The 17,363-nt window shown below is 49.6% G+C and overlaps 1 protein-coding gene across 1 annotated transcript in view; it reads right to left on the bottom strand.

The window, feature by feature from the left end:
• CBFA2T3 (CBFA2/RUNX1 partner transcriptional co-repressor 3) overlaps nt 1-12,440 on the bottom strand; it is a 119,222-nt gene extending 106,782 nt beyond the window's left edge. Inside the window, exon 1 of the mRNA XM_044663177.1 lies at nt 12,116-12,440. The gene's annotated coding sequence lies outside the window, so the exon portion shown is untranslated. The remainder of the gene's footprint in view (nt 1-12,115) is intronic.
• Between the last annotated feature and the right edge of the window lie 4,923 nt (nt 12,441-17,363).

Genomic DNA, 17,363 nt, shown 5'->3' with positions numbered 1-17,363 from the left:
TGGAATCATTACTGTATATTGCTTCTAAGGCAGAAGAAAGGGCTGGGTTATTGGGGTTAAGTGACCTGCCCAGGGTCACACAGCTGAGAAGCGTCTGAGGCAAGATTTGAACTCGGGAGCGCCTGTCTCCAGGCTTGGTGCTCTATCCACTGGGCTACCTAGTGCCTCTGGTTCTCTCTGCTCTTAAGGAGAGCCTCTAAAGGTGGGAGATTTCTCCTTTTCTTTGGGCATCCCCAACTCCAAAACCTTTTGTGGCTCCCAGAAATCACTCCCCGCCTGCCCGTGGGCTTTGACCAAACATGCATCTAGATTTTTGTTCCTTCAGTGCTGCAGTTGGAGGGGAAGAAGGCTGAGGCAGTGAGACAGAGCAGGAGTTTGTGCTCAGCATATGTTACCCTTTAACTTGTTGGCAGGGATCAGCCGGGTTTAGAGAGACACAGATGTAGAGGAATGGGGTGGTGGCACTTTCTCAATCTACCCCATTTAGCTTCACCAACAGAGCTGGAAGGGACCTCAGAGCTCGCCTCATCCAAATTCTTCATTTTATGGAAGAAGAAACTAATATCCCCAAGCTAGGGAGAGCTTTGCTCAAGGCTCTTCAGAGAGGTGAGTCGCTGATTTCTGGATTTCGAACCAAATTCAGTGCTCTGGGTCCTGCTAAGAGAGACTCATTTATCTAGGACTCTACAAAGTACTTTCTTCAAAATACCCTATGAGGGAGTGCAGCTGGGTGGCTCGGAGGATTGAGAGAGCCAGACCTAGAGATGGGAGGTCCTAGGTTCAAATCTGGCCTCAGCCACTTTCCAGCTGTGTGACCCTGGGCAAGTCACTTGACCCCCATTGCCTAGCCCTTACCACTCTTCTGCCTTAGAACCAATACACGGTATCGATTCTTAGATGAAAAGTTAAGGGTCTCAAAAAATTAAAAGTAATTTGGTGAGGTAAGTAGTGTAAACATCATCATCATCATCTCCATTTTACAGATGAGGAAACTGAGGCTCTAGGAGAATAAATTGTTTGCCTGGAGTTACACAGTTCCAAGACTCCGGCACTTAGCCCAGTGCCTGGCACATAGTAGGTGCATAACATACACTTATCGTCTTGACTCAAACCCAAGTCTCCCGACTCCAAAGCTAGTGCTTTTCGTATTCTACTCCAGCTGTCTCCTGGCTGCATAATTACCAACCAACCCATCAGCTCCAATTAAATCACAGTCATTGTTTACATCGACTTTAACTTCTTATGCAGAGGATTCCCAAATCTCTATATGTAGCCCTAATCGCTCTCCTGAGCTCCAGTTGCCAACTGCCTGCCTGCTGGATGTCTCCAACTCAGCATGGCCAAAATGGAACTTCTATTTCCTCCAGCCCTATCCTTCTTCCAAAGTCCCTCATTTCTGTTGATGGCACCATCACCTTTTCAACCTCAGAGGTATCCTTAACACACACACACACACACACACACACACACACACACACACACTCTCTCTCTCTCTCTCTCTCTCTCTCTCTCTCTCTCTCTCTCTCTCTCCCCTTCCTCCATCTCTTTTCTCTCCCTCCTTCTCTCTGTCTCTCCCTCCCTCTCTCTCTCTCTTTCTCTCTCTTCCCCTCCCTTTCTCTCCCCTTCCTCCATCTCTTTTCTCTCCCTCCTTCTCTCTGTCTCTCCCTCTCTCTCTTCCCCTCCCTTTCTCTCTTTTCTCTCCCCTTCCTCCATCTCTTTTCTCTCCCTCCCTCTCTCTATCTCTCCCTCTCTCTCTCTTCCCCTCCCTTTCTCTCCCTCCCTCTGTCTCTCTCCCTTCCCTGCCCCCTCAGCCCCCATATCTAATCAGCCACCAAGTCTTATTTATCCTTCCACAATATTTCTTGCATCTGTCCTGCTCCCCCTCCCCCTTCACACAACCTAGTTTGGGCCTTTATCACCCCTCATCTGAATTACTGTAAAAACCTCTTCTGGTTTTTAACTCTTAACTTCCCATCTTAGAATCAATACTGAGTATTGGTTCCAAGGCACAAGAGTGGTAAGGGTGAGGCAATGAGGGTTAAGTGACTTGCTCAGGGTCATATAGCCAGGATCTATCTGAGGTCAAATTTGAACCCAGGACCTCCCATCTCTAGACCTGGCTTTCAATTTATTGAACCACCCAGCAACTCCCTGTAATAGCCTCTTAATTGGCTTCCCTACTTTCAGTATTTCCCTTCTTGAACCCATCCTCCACACAGCCAATGAGCTGCTGGGGATAGGTGATATGGAAAGCACTGTAAATTATGTATATCAGTTTATCAATTAAACCCAACAACTTGAAAACTTCAATGACACCTTATTGCTACTGAGATTTAAAAAAAAATACAGACTCATTAGCCTGGCATTTAAAGCCTTCTACCGTCTGGCTCCTGCCCACCTTTCCAGTCATTACCCATTATTCCCCTTCTGGCTCTTTCCATTCCAGACAAACTGGCCTGCTAGCTATTCCCTATCCACAACATTCCTTCTCTGATCTTTGGGCCTTCGTATGGTATGCCTTCCATATCTGAAATGCTTTCCCTCTGGGGTTGTTGTTTGGTCATTTTCAGTCTTGTCTGACTCTTTGTGACCTTTTTTGGAATTTTCTTGGCAGAGACACTAGAGTGGTTTTTCATTTCCTTCTCTAGCTCATTTGACAAATGAGGAAACTGAGGCAAATAGGGTTAAGGGACTTGGCCAGGGTCACACAGTAAGAGTCCGAGGCCAGATTTGAACCCAGGACCTCCCATCTCTTGGCCTGGTGCTCAATCCACTGAGCCACCCAGCTGTCCCCTATCGATTGATTTCTCATTGAAAAGACCAACTGTTGGCAGGCCACTACATGTAGGGGAGCATCGCCTCAGAAATTCGAACCTTTGATGATTTCACATTTAAAGAAAGAAAGTTCCTGATTGGGTGGGAATCCAAAGCTGTTAACTGAGTCTGAGTCTGATAAAAGGGAGCCAGTCTACAATATTTACCAAGATTGGAAAGGGGCTAAGATTGGAGACTTTATAGGAGGGAGAACAAAAATCTGGGCCAAATTACCCAGCTGCAACCTAGAGGTAGTATTTTACATATTCAATTAGAGAATATTAAGGACCTACTATGGGCCAGACATTGTGCTAAGCACTCAGGGACACAAAGAGACAAAAGATGGTCCCTAAATTCAAGGAGCTTATCTAAAGGGAAGACGGCATGCCAAACCCCCTCACTGCACACAAGATATATGCAGGCTAGATCAGCTCTCAGTTTCTTAGTCTAAAAAATTAAAGAGTTGGTTTTGGATACTCTATCTCCTGTGGTCCTAAATCCCACGATTCATTAAGAATAAGGCAATTTGGATCTTATAATTTCAGAAAACATAGGAATTGTTACTAAATGTAACTGGGAAAAGAAAATATTCAAAAAAAACCCCATAGAAAATGGGATGTTAGAACTGGGCTGTCTAATCCAACATCTTCATTTTACAGATGAGAAAACTGAGGCGCAGAGAGGCATTCAGGCGTCCACAATAAATGAGTGGTAGAGCTCAAGTCTCTCCCTACTCCAACCCAACAACTATCCAAGTGATCTTCCAAAAGCTCATGTCCAATCACATTACCCCAATCCTCAATAAACTCCTATGGCTCCCTATTACCTCCAGGATTGAATAGAAAGTCCTCTGGCATCTAAAATCCTTCACACCCTGGCTCCTTCTCACCTTTCCAGGCTTTGCACACTTGACTGCCTTCCTTCTTGGTTCCATCTTCCTTACATTCAACACTCCATCTTATTTGTACAGACTGTTTCTCATGACTGAAATACTCTGGCCCCTCTCACCTCCTCCTCTCCCTAGCTTTCCTGGCCTTCTGCAATTTTCAGTTCAAACCTCAACTTTTACAGGAGACTTTTTCTAGTCCATTCCATGCCTGACCCCCTTCCTCCGAGATTACCTTCCATCTACTCCATATGTATCTTGTATATATAGTTATTTACTTGTCTCCCCTATTAGAGGAATGTAGGGACCATGTTCCCCCCACCTTGGTATCCCCAGTCCAGTGCCAAACAACATGAACACCTAATAAGCGCTAACAACGGCAGTTAGCATTTCCATTGCTTCCTTAAGGTTTGCAAAGCACTTTATAAATATTCGCTCATTTTATCCTCACAATGAAGGGTGATGCTAACGTAATCCCTATTTTATAGATAAAGAAATGAGGCAGAAAGAGGTAAATTGACTTGCCCAGAGTAACACAGCTAGTAAGTATCTGAGGAAGGATTGGAACTCAGGTCTTTCTGGATCTGGTGCTCTATCCATTGCACCACCTAGCTATGTGTTTGTGAACTGACCAGAACCCAGGATTTCTGACTCATTTTTTAAAAATCCTTATCTTAAACCCTAAGTATCAGTTCCAAGGCAAGAAGAGTGTTAAGGGCTAGGCAATTGCCATCCTTTGCCACCAGAGTTCGTGTAACTCCTAATACCTCAGTTTCTTCATTTGTGAAATGGGATTATCTTGGTATGTAGTGGAAAAAAAAGTATAATCTATTTTCTTTGTGTTCTTCAAAGGTGGGGGCTTTCTGCATTCTACATGAGATGTTTTTGGAGTCATGTAGCCCTCACTCATTGCCAGGGAGTTTGAGATTTGTCCTGAGGGTGGCTTCTGATTGCTCCCACCTTTTAGAGCAGCAGTTGGGAACATTTACCATTTCATCTTCTTTCCAGCCATATCAAAGAGAAGCTACTCGAGCCCTGCCTTAATCTGCCCATCTCTGGCCAGAGGTACAGAACTGACTGTTAACAGTAGCTGTGAAGGCTTCCTCTGCATGGGGAGCTCTCTTCTCTGCTGCCTAGTGTCCACCTTCTGAGCTGTCCCCTTTCCAGGCAGCCACCATCTGAACCAGACTGCAGGCGTCTAAGAGATGTGTTTCAATTTTGTCTGGGAACCGATCAAAACCTCCTGAGCCCGGGGAGTAGGTCTGGGAACAGGGACTAAAGCATCATTTTCCTCCTTATGGCAGAACTCATCTTTGTTTTCCTTCTCAGGGACATCTGGCTCACCGTGAGTTCCCACAAATTATAGAAAGCAGAAGTCTTGACTTCTGTGTTAATATTACAGGAAACACACAAAGAATCCCCAAAGCCTTTCCCTACAAGCCAGGCTGGTGTGTCCAGAGGCTAAGGTCCAGTCACTCGCATTCTCAGAGCTACCAGTTCAGAAGTAGAAGCCACAAACAAATTAAGTTTCCATTTCAAATGGCAGAGCTCTGGGAACAGTCTTTTCCACGGATGCTACCAGGGCTATTTCAAGTCTAGGTTTCTGACTTAAATATCTTCTATATCTTCTGTCTGAAGATATAGAAAGCTTTGGCTTTATCCTATTGTTAAGGAAGGCTCCCATACCTGAGAGTTAATGGGTGGCTTAAAGCTTGGGGAAGGGGTGAGTCTGAGACTTCCTACTCAAGCCACTTTTCCTCTAGGGGTCCAAAGCTCCACCTTCTACAAATAATAAGACCTTAAGGTTTACATAGAATCAAACCTCTAGAGCTGAAAGGGACCTCCATATGCCTCCCTCCCTCTTTTTACAGATCAGGAAACCAAGGTCTAGGAGGTCAACTGTCTTGCCAAGATCACAGTTAAGGTCAGAGGTGGGATCGGAACCCAGGTCCTCTCTCTGACTTCATGGCAAGTGTTATTCATTTCATGGAAAAGGAAAATGAGGGTCATCCAGGTTAGGTGATTTTACCCCCAATCACAAGGGAAGTATGTAGACAGAATCAGAACCAGAACTCAGCTCTTCAAACTCCCTCTCCTCTATATGCTCTGCATTGAACATTCTCATTGGGACACTGGCGTTTTCATAAGCATTTATCAAGCATTTTCTTATCATGATGATAATAACGATGGTGATAGCTAGCATTTATATGGCACCTACTATGTGCCAGACACTGTGCTAAGTGCTTTACAGTTATTATCTCATTTGATCCTCATTAGCAAAAGGTGGGTTATTATTCTATTCCATTCCATACCATCATCATCATCATCATCATCATCATGATTATTATTCCATTTTATAGATGAGAAAACTGAGGCAACCAGGGGTAACTGACTTGCCCAGGGTCACACAGCCAATAAGTCTCTAAGGCTGGATTTGAACTCGGGTCTTTCTGACTTCAGATCAGCACCCTAATCCAGTGTACCATCTTGCTGCTCTGGGTTTTGCACAGTGCCTGGCACAGGCTAAGAGCTCACTAAATGCTAGCTGACTGACTGAACAGCTTGGCATTGTAAATGATATGTTGTCCCTCCACTCTTTCCCAGCTGAAATTCTACCCACCCTTTAAAGCCCTGCTCAGATGCTGCCCCCTCCCCAAGGCTGTCCCCAGTAATTCCTCCCAGGGGTGCCAGCTGTCCTCCTGTGACCTCCCAGAACACTCGTTTGCCCCTCTTAAGCACGATGGGGTATTTATTGATGGAGCTCCACGGAGAATGCAGGAAGGATGGAGCTCCAGGACTCTGAGAGACTTCGGAATTCCAATCCACATAACGAGCCGCCCCTCCCCAGAGAGAAGACGAGAAGACTGACTCAGACCCGGGGACGTGCTGTGATTGGAGATGGCCGATGTTTCTTATGAGGGTTTCCAGTGCCACCACCCATCTCCTCAAGAGAGGGAGAGAAAGCAAATTTTTGTTCATGGGGGAAAAAAAACCCTTCATTTAATTTAAAAAAGGACTATCGATCTTTCATTCTATCAGACTCTAAACTCCACGAGGGCAGGGGCTGCGTCCTATTCCAGTTTTTTAATCCGCCCAGCACCCAGCATAATGCTAGGCACACAAGAGAAATATTTGTTGAATGACTGAAAGGGTTTTATTGAATCAGAAAAAATTGAAACCTGGACCTGCATTTAATGAAACACTCTCTTTGAGGGGGAGCTAGATGGCTCCGTGTATACAGAGCCAAGCCTAGAGGTGGGAGGTCCTGGGTTCAGAACTGACCTCAGACACCTCCTGGCTGGGTGACCCTGGGCAAGTCCCTTAACCCCCATTGCCTAGCCCTTACTGCTCTTCTGCCTTGGAACTGATACTTCGTATCGATTCTAAGAGGAAAGCTAAGGGTTTAAAGCAAATAAACCAACAAACTTTCTCTGACCAAACACTCACTGTACAAGCAGGTGTCAGCACAGCAGAACACATTGGAAAATCAGGCTGCTGAAGCCCGACCCAATTCTCTGGAAGACTGATGCCACATGCTCAACCTACCGAGGGGTCGGCTTCAGACAAATGGTTGTATTTGACTGAAGGGTTGTTGTTATTCAGGCTTTTCAGTGGGGTCCAACTCTTTGTGATCCCATTTGAGGTTTTCTTGGCAGAGATACTGCAGTGGTTTGCTATCTCCTTCTCCAGCTCATTTGACAGCTGAGAAAACTGAGGCCAATGAGGTTAAATGACTTGCCCAGGGTCACACAGCTAGGAAGTATCAAAGGCAAGATTTGAACTTAGATCTTCCCACTCCAGACCTGGCACTCCATTCACTTTGCCTCTCTTCTATATAATTAATCATCCCTCAAGTACTCAAAGCTAGTTATCATATTCCCTAGGTGAGAAAGAAAGGAACGGAACAAATATTTATAAAGCACCTACTAAGTGCCAGGCACTGTGCTAAGTGCCCTTTCTGAACATTCTCTCATTAGATGCTCATAACAACTCTGTGAGGTAGGTGCTACTATTCTTATTTTACAGCTGAGGAAACTGAGGCAAGCAAAGGTTAAGTGACTTGCCCAGGGCCACACAGCTAGGAAGTGTCGGAGCCCAAGTGTTCCTGATTCCAGACCCAGCACTCTATCCTCTGGAGCACCTCAAAGAGCCTTCTCTTTTGGAGGCTAAATGCCCCCAGGTGCTTTAATTGAACCTCCTATGACTCGAGGCTCTTCCCCATTCCAGGTGTTGATCATTTCTTCCCCACATGAATAGAAGGTAAGTTTTTTTTGAAGGTTTTTGTCTTTTCCTTGTGGCTGGCCCACAGAAGGTACATAAGACATGCTTTATTGGCTCACTGATTGAGTATTAATAAATGGCCAGCTCCCAAACCGAAAACCAACCAGGAGTGATCTCAGGACTGGAAGGAAGGGTCTCCTGGCTCCCCTACTCTCTGTGCTTTGGTGGAGCAGGCAAGCTAGCCTGGTTGAAACAGCAAAGCATCCTGGGAGAGAGGCATGAGGCAACATATGCCAGGGGCTGTAATCTTGGCATCCATAGGAGCCACAGCTCCTGAAAAGCTGGAAAAGAAAGCTCTCACCCCCAAAGTCCTTCCCTTGTCAGATGCTTCAGCATTGGTGACAGATACACATTTATCAATGGAAATGACATTGAAAAAGATGTATTGCCATCTGCTTTGCTGTGGAACCCTAAGGACCAGGGGGTCTTGACATTTGACTTGCTGCTGAACGTCCCCTATGACTTGTTTCCCTCTTAGGATATGATGTGGGCTGCTTGAGAGCAGGGACTGTCCTGTCCTTATATTTGAATCCTCAGTGCTTAACGTCTGTGTTTCGTTTTTGTTTTTCCTTAGTTGTGTCTGACCTTGGGACCCCATTTGGGGTTTTCTTGGTGAAGATACTGAAGTGGTTTGCCATTTCTTTCTCCAGCTCATTTGGCAGATGAGGAAACAGAGGCAAATAGGGTGACTTGCCCAGGGTCACACAGCTAGCAAGTATCTAAGACTGGGTTTGAACTCAGATCTTCCTGACTTCTAGGCTGGGCACTATCTCCTGCACCACCTACTGCCAGAAGTACTTAATAAATGCTCTTCTTCCATTCTTTAGAGCTTCAGTTTACTTCTCTGTAAAATAAGAGGGTTGGGCTAGAGGAGCCCCAAGACGCCTTCTAGCCCTAATCATTCTATGAAGGTGACGGTACCAATTCCTATTTCTATCACAGACCCCCTGAATTGGGAGGGTCCCAGGAAGTTATCAATTGTAACTCACTTGCCCAAGAATCCCTGACATCCCCCGTCCCCAGCCAAACAAGTTGTCCTCGTCTTGAAGACATCTTGGAAAGAGAATCCACCAAGAATTTGAGGTTTTCAAAGAACCTCATTCATAGGAACAGACAGTGAGAATTCCCATTTCTCAGATCACAAAAGAGGCTTGGATGGAATGCTTTATGGATGGTCTGAAAGGTAGTAAGAGGCGGAGCCAGTGTTTGGACTCAGAATGACAGCATGCTGCCTCCTTCCATGACAGCAAGATCCCTGGACAAGAGCAAGTACTAAATGGAGGGCAGTGGAGCATCAATGGAGGTTACTAACGCACCAGGTAACGGGATCAAGGAGAGTCCGATTCTATAGATGAAAACAAAGACTTATTTCCTTGTCTTCTTCCTCGCTAAGGGAAGCCACTCCACACACCCACTCCTTGCCGTGGAAGAAGCCTCAGCCCTGGAAGGATGGCTGCCCAGATTCCTGCCTATCTCCAAAAGGCGGGCGAAAGGTGGGGAGAGGGTAGGTGACCGAGGCTGGCAGCAACCAGATCTTCGCGTAGGAAGGAAAATGAATTTCTTCCAGTCATGCAGAAATGAAAATATGTGAAGCCAAATGAAAGATATTTCCTGGAGGTGGTAACCCAATTATGCAAATAACTAGAGCTGAGTAAGATGTGGGAGGGGGCTGTGCTCCTGGGAGGCTGCCCTAGGCTCTCTTCCTCAGTCCCACCTGCCTGGCTGACTCTCCCACCATCTGCCTAGAATCCCAACTGGTCACCCTCTTGGGCAGCCGCCACTGCCTGACAAGACTGGGTTTCTCTTACAATGTGACCATGCTCTGAAGCTCCAGGTAACTCCCGTAACCAACCAACTAACCAACCTACCTACCTACCTTCCTTTTTTCCAATCACATGATAGATGAAGGAGCACCCCTGAGAGATTGATTTCTCCAGCAAATTGGTTCTAATGTCCTATCCTTTCCCTTCCTCCTTGTTGTTGTCTATCACCACCTCTCTCCCCTCTCCCCTTCTCTCCCCTTCCTTTCTCTTCTCTTCTCTTCTCTCCCCTTCCTTTCTCTTCTCTTCTCTTCTCTTCTCTTCTCTTCTCTTCTCTTCTCTTCTCTTCTCTTCTCTCTCTCTTTCCTCTCTCTGCTCAGACTCTGCACATCTGTTACTGACCTAGGTAGTACTCCAAGAATTTATTTTTCCCTTCATTTTAAATTTATTGGGTGTAATGGAGTGGCAACTTTTCAGCCATCCAGCTCAAAATAAGCAGAACAAAAAACCAGAACAAAACTCTTACTGCAAATAGCTTTTCTTAGGCAGCCAGCTTTGATATTTTATTGGACCAAACAGAGTTATTCCCGTCTCCACCATGGAAGGGGAAGGAAGGGCTGGAGGAAGGGGGTGGGGAGTGGTAAATGACACATCATGGAGTGGATCCAAAGCTTTTACATCCTCTTGTGGCCTTTCACTGCGTCATCTCTCCAAAAAGTTGCCCGATAACTGTTGACAGAAACTTCCTGATCTTTTTCTCCTTTTGAAAAGGATGCCACAGGCTGGCTGCAACCTCAAGCATCCATCCAGGGGACTAAAATCTCTTCAAATCAAGACGGAACGACCTCCTTCACAATCTGAGTTTTAGCTAAAAACATTATAAGCTATTTAAACTTTGTATCAATCCTTTACCCCAGGACTGAACTGTTTCACTGACTCTGCTCTTGGGAAGACTTAGCCATCTCTGCAGATTCCTGTTTCTATGTTCAGGGGAGGGAACACACCCCTGGATTAACACCAGGAAGGCTAGAGGGTGGGGTTGTAGGCCAGTTATTGAAGTCAGTTACTGGCTCTGGATGGCCTTCTCTCTGCTGTTTCCCCTCAAAACAAATTATTTCCAAAGAAAAACTCTTAAAAAAATTTTTTTTCATGTGAACCTGTGATCCCTGACCAGCTAAGCTCAGAAATATCTGCACCTCCTCCAAGCCTGACAGGTGGAGATTTCAGTTTGGGGGTGTCACCTCTATTTAAGAAAGCCTGTACTACATTTGAGCCCTTCTTGTGTGCTCAGAGCTGAGTTGCTTAAAGCCCAACCAGTCACCAGCCTTCCCTATGCCTTCTGCTCTGTGAAGGGTTGTCTGGGGCTAGATTCCCAACCATCTGTCCCGAGTCTGCTCAGACTTCCCTCAACATGGCTCCCACAGCCCCCAATCCTGAGCCTGAGCCCTCCACAAATAGAGCTTTTCAAAAGGAAAATCATCAGCCCAAGGATGCTAAGGATGCTTCCCCCCCCCCCAACTGGAAGCAGCACCTAAACTGAGTCACCAGGAGGTACCAACCTCTCAGTCTCCTGAGCCACCTGCGAGGGCTAGAAGCCTGTCACAGGCTCCCTGACAATGACCCTCTGCCTGGTACACTTCAAGAATGCTGCAGGGTCAAGCCCAGGCCTGGGCAGCCACTTTTCCAGCCAGTGAGAATGATTTCCTTATCTTCCCCAGGGGATGCCATAACCTTCATCCCATTCAAAGGACTGGCCATGTAGCCAGCCCCACAGTGGCCTCAAATCAGAACAGGGCCAGAGTAGCCCCTTTACCCAACAGCCTGTACCCCAACTCCTCCTGCCTGCCTACTAGACTTCTTCAGTCTCCCTTATCTAGCTTGGCGAGGAGGAGGGAACATCTTTGTTCAGCAACACAAGGGATTACAGAGACCAAAGCACCATTCCCATCCATGTCCTCCAGCACCTCCCTCTCCCGTGGCTCCCCCCTCCCAAGGGTTCTGCCAGCTGAAGTTGGAAGGCAAGCTACCCTCTGCTGGAGGCAACCTTTAGCTAGTCGGTACCCCCAACCCGGGCCCCCAGCCAGGTCGCCCCACACCTATTTGAGGAGAGGGAGAGACCTGCGATTTCTGCACACATTGCCAGGAAACAAAAAGTTTACAAACTCCGAAGCCCGGGGAGGTGGTGGGGGAGGAGGGAGAGCTGGTTGGCAGGGCTGGCATCCCCCTCCCTCCCCCACCCCCGCAATGGTATCTGAAGGGGATGGGGGGGGGGGCGCGCAATATGGCCGGAGGGCAGCACCGTTTCCCTGTGTTCCAGGTAGGGTAAGGGATGCAGGAAGACTACGCCAGGAGATGGGGGGAGAAGATGACTTACTGTCCTGAGGTCGGGCCGAGATGCGAGGTAACTTCACAATCACAACCAGGAATCCAGAAGTGGCTTTTCTTTTTTCCTTAACTTATTTGTAATTGTCATGAACAACAAACAACATCAACAACAACAAAAGGGGGTGCTAAATCTTTAGGGGGCGGGGGCGGAGCAGGTGGGGGAATGCTGAAATCTCCAGTCTTTTCCTCTCACCAGCCTGGGAAGCTTCAGGTTCTGCTAAACCGCAGGTCCGAGGTGGGGCGAGCAGACGCCGCTGCCCGTCCCATACCCTAGTGGCCCGGCCCTTTGGAGCTCCTCCCGGCCGGACCCCAGGCAAAGCCCTCGGGTCCTTCCTGCAGGATCTTCCCCTCCCCGCTCCGGCTTGCACGGTCCTGGGGCTCGCCAATGAATGCGCGCCCTTCTCCTATCCTAGGGAAAAGCCCCAAAGTGTATACAAAAGCTTTGCAAATCAAACGAATCTTTCGCCCCTAGCGTGAGCGGGGCAGGCAGCGGAGCTGTGAGGGGGAGCGCTTTGCAAATCCAGCCGCTTCGGGCTTCCCGGCTCTTTGGTATCGGGGTGTCTCCCGGTCGCTGTGTGGGTCTGCCTCTCACGGGAACTTGCGGCGCCCGCCCCACTCTCTCGGCCTCCGCCTTCCCCTCTGCGCCGCGGCTGCTGCTCCACCTGCCTCGCTCGCTTCACCCATCTAGGTCCTTCCTTCTTCAGCCCTTGGGCTCCTCCCCGAGGCGCCCCGGCTCTCCCCTAACAGCGGGCGGCTGGGCGCCCCGGGTCAAGCTTGGGGGGGGTCCCGAGCCATGGATGAAGAGAACGTCCACTCCCCGACCCCGCGCTGGCGCCCCCTTCTCAGTCCTTTGGGCAGCAACGGGGTGGGGAGGCGACTGGCCCAGGGAAGGCAATGGAGGTTCGGCTCGGGTCCGGGAGAGGGGAGGGAAGTGGGTCGGGGTGCCGGGGTGGGTAGTCCTGAGCGCTCGGAGCGCTCGGCTCAGCTGCCCCGGGCTTTGCGCGCTGCTGGCGCCTCTTCCGCGGTGCCCAGCTCAGCGCATGGGGAGCCGAAGCTGCCTAGGGCTGCTGCTGCCGCCGCCGCCGCCTCTGCTGCTGCTGCTGTTGCCGCCGCTGCTGTTGCCGCCACCGCTCCCCTCCGGTTCCTCTTGCCACGGCCATCTGGTGCTTGTCCCTGCAACTTCGGAGCGCCCCGGGCGCTGTCGGGCCCCGCGCCCCGCCGCAGGCTCCCCCTGCTCCGGGAACTCGGCTGCCCAGGCGCCCGGAGCTGCCTCCTTTAGCGCTGCAGAACCTCAAACCGTAGCCGCAGCCGGTTGAACGCTCAGTTCTGTGGCCGGCCTCTCCGCAGGGCTCCCCGGCAGAAGCGTGCGCGCCCTGCCCCAGCCTTCGCAGGGGCTTGGGGAGTCCAGGCGCCCGAGAGCTAGCAGAGGAGATCGCAGCTGGTAGTCGGCAGCAGACTGCTGTGAGTGTGTGAGTGTGTGTGTGTGTGTGTGCGTGCGTGCGCGCGGGCGCGCGTGTGTGAGCGAGTGTGTGAGTGCGTGTGCGCGGCAGGGGGAGGGCGTAGGGAGCCTCCCCCACCCGCCTCCTCCTTGGGCTCTCCGGGAGGGGGGAGCTTTGGCTGGGGCTCTCTCCCCCTCTCCTTCCCCAAGCTGCCAGTCCTCGGGTGGCCCTAGGGAAGCCTCCCTCCTGTTCCTCGCCAGCCCTCCCCACCTTTGCTGTCCCCTGCAGCCCCGCCGGCTCCCCGCGGCTAGCAGCCTTCGCCACCCAGTCCACCGACGCGGCTCGCTCGGCTCCTTTCGAAAGGATCAGAGGAGGGAGAGAGGGAGGGCACGGGCGCTGGCTACTCGGGGGCTTCTCTTTGCACCTTTTCCGGGTGGATTTGGAGCGCGACTGGATGGTCCGCTTGGGCAGAAGCAGAGTGGGGGGTGGAGCCCCACTCAGGGCAGCCGTGCAACTCAGCCTTGCGAATGGAGTTTTGAGGGGCCACTTCCCGGGATTTATTTCTCTTTGATGTTTGAGTCCCGGAGGAGAGGGGAGGGCAGGCGCCCATCCTCTTCTCCTCCCTCCCTCTTCTTCCTCTTCCTCTTTCTCCTTCTCCTCTCCAGACCACCCACCTTTCCCGAGGTGCAGCGGGACTCCTCTCCTACCGCCCCCCTGGAGCCCGGCTCCCCACGCCGTCTAGCTATCTCCCTCCCTTGGATCCCACCTCCCTGCTCCCGGGTCCCCAGCAGCCTCCTCCAGCCGCCCCCAGCCTCTGCGCAGCGCGGCCTGCAGAGGGCGCTCTCCCACTGCAGCAGCCGGGACTCCGCGGGCTGCTTCCCCCACAACAGATGTCAGACAATATACTCTGTCGCGTCGCAGGTCCAGAGCTTTAATGGCAAAAAAAGAAAAAGAAAAAAAAAAGATACAGGATTCCTCTCTCCCCGGCATGGCCCTCCGGCCCTCGCTCATTTGCATATTACTTTGCATATAATTTGCATGTTATTCATTTAATGTTCAGAAATCCCCCAAAGCCACTGTCCCTGTCTCCCAAGTACCTTACTTCTGCTCTCCCTTTTCCCAGTGCCTCTCGCCCTGCCTCTTCCTCCTAAAGCTTCCCCCTCCCCCCACAGCCTCTGTTCCTTTCCCTGAAGAGCTCAAAGTATTTTGTGGGCACCATCTCAGATGCTCAAATGTAGTCTGAAGTGGCTCTTCCTCTCCCCCCTCCCCTGCCTTTCCAGTCCTCCCTCGCTCCCCCCCCCACTCCCCCTCACTTTCTCAGAGGGAGGTTGGGGTTTCAGTGCTACAGTTGGTGCAAAAATCCAAATGAAATGCAGGTCACTCATTTACATATCGTTTGGCATAAATCTGCAGTCCAGGGGCCAAGAACTCCAATTCCCCACTTTGGAAAATCAAACAATGGATCCTCTTCCTTTCCCCTCTTCTCAGGATGGGTCAGAAAGGCCGTTCCCCAAGCCCCCGCGCCCATCCCTGAGCTCTGATTCTGGTCCCTGCCCTGGCTGAATAATGGGGGCCTCGGGGGACCCTGGGAGAAGCCGGCAACATTCGGAAAGTCATGCCTTCTAGGGACTGCCCCCACCCTACTCCTTCAGACGGTGCCAAACTACAGTAATAATAATAACAATAACAATAATAATAATTTACAGCTGTAGATCATCTGCAGTCTTCAAATCACTTCCATCACCATTATTCAATTCAAAGCCAACATTTATCTGCACGGCTGTGTAGCTTGCTTATTCCGATGCCCACAGTCACCCAGGCCAGGACTATCTGGCATTTGGATGGGACTTTATGGTGTAGACATGGACCTTCAGATCCTTGCCCTCCATTCTCACAAACACCCCCGGAAGGGGCGAGGGCACAGCGGTTATTCTGCTTCTTTCCCAGAAGCCGTGCCTTCTCACACACTTTTTTCTCATGCCTGGACCATGTACCCTCCTTATCTCAAACTTTCACATCTTGTCCCTCCTTCAAGGCTCAACTCGTGTACTGCATCCACAGAAAAGCCTCCTCTGATCCCCCCTCTTCTCCCTCCTGGCAGTCGGCCAGCAAACATTGATTAAAGCCAGGCACTGTGCCAGGGAATGGGCATAGATAGGCATTGGGGGAACGTCGTGGCAAAGATAAGGGCCCTGCCCTCAGGGAGTTTAGATTCTGCTGATGGTCTTGGCTCCCTTTCTACAATTTGCCAGGGCGCTTTCCTTTGTTTGTCCCCTTCCCTTATGTGACATTATTCTTTATCTGTATCCCAAGCACATCCTGCCAGGAGACCGTAAGCTCCTTGAAGACAGGTCCTTTGTCATGGAGCAGCACTCCTAACACAGTGGCATCCTCAGGTGTGATTGAGTTTTGAACTGGACCAACTTGGCCAAATCCATGGGGCTCTAAACTCATTCATGCCATCAAGAAGCATTTATTGGGTCCACTATCAGTCAATCAACCCTTGCTCTGTGCCAGGCACTATGCTAAGTTCTAGAGATACAAAAAGAAGCAAAAGACAGTTTCTGCCCACAAGGAGCTCACAGTCCAATGGGGGAGAAATAAGTATGTATAAACAAGCGATAGCCAAGACAAATGGGAGGGAACCAAAAGAGGGAAGGCACAAGATTTAAGAGAGAGTAGAAAAGGCTCTGCCTTAGTATACATTCTAAGACAAAGGAGTGGCAAAGGCTAGGCAATCAGGATGAAGTGATTTGTCCAGGGTCACACACCTAAGAAGCATCTGAGGCCATATTGGAACCCAGGATCTCCTAGCTCCAAGCCTGGCTCTCTACCCACTGAGTCATCTAGCTGTTCTGCTTCACCTTGTTTAGGAAAGGTTTCTTGTGGAAGATTGGATTTAAACTGGGACCTGAAGGAAGCCAGGAAAACCAGGAGGCAGAAATGAGGAGGGTGAGCATTCCAGGGATGGAGGACAGCCAGAGAAAATGCCTGGAGCCGAGAGATGGAGTGTCTCATTCTAGGAACAGCCAGGAAGCCAGTGTTACTGAGTCACAGAGTAAACGTGTGTGGAGGGGGAGGGGAGAGAGGTTATGAAGGGTTTTGAACACCAAACAGAAGATTTTCTATTTGATCCTGGAGATAATAGGGAGCCACTTCAGTTTCTTGAGTAGGGTTGGCACCACTGTCACAATTTTATTTTAGGAAGATTTTACTTGGCAGCTGAATAGAAGATGGACTGGAATGGGGAGAGACACCAGTGGGGTCCTGCCATAATCTGGAAATGAGGTCATAAAGGCTTGATCTCAGGCAGTGGCAATGTTAGTACTGGGGACTGGGAGATATAAAGGGGGAGAAAAAGTTTTAAAAGGCTTTTTCCTCAAGGAACTTACATGGGTATAGCACATTCAGATAAATAAGCCCACGGCAGTTTGAGGAACAAGACTGCATTAACTTCCCCTAGTAAAGACTTCCTGTTGGACCCAATATCTGAGTTGAATTTTGAAGGACTTTAGGAAGAGAAGAAGAGAGGAGGGAGGGGTCAAGGAGGTAGCTAAGTGGATAAAGAGCCAGGCCTAGAGACAGGAGGGGAGATCCTGGATTCAAATCTGGCTTCAGACACTTATTAACTGTGTAACCCTGAGCAAGTCATGTAACCCCTATTGCCTAGTCCTTACCACTCTGTTTTGGAACCAATACACTATATTGATTTTAAAAGGGAAGGGAAGGGAAGGGAAGGGAAGGGAAGGGAAGGGAAGGGAAGGGAAGGGAAGGGAAGGAGGGAGGGAGGGAGAGAGG

Source organism: Gracilinanus agilis, chromosome 2 (assembly GCF_016433145.1).
Source record: "Gracilinanus agilis isolate LMUSP501 chromosome 2, AgileGrace, whole genome shotgun sequence".
Taxonomy (NCBI): Eukaryota; Metazoa; Chordata; class Mammalia; order Didelphimorphia; family Didelphidae; genus Gracilinanus; species Gracilinanus agilis.
Note: the sequence above shows the minus strand (reverse complement) of the source record. Positions and strands in the feature narration are given on the sequence as shown.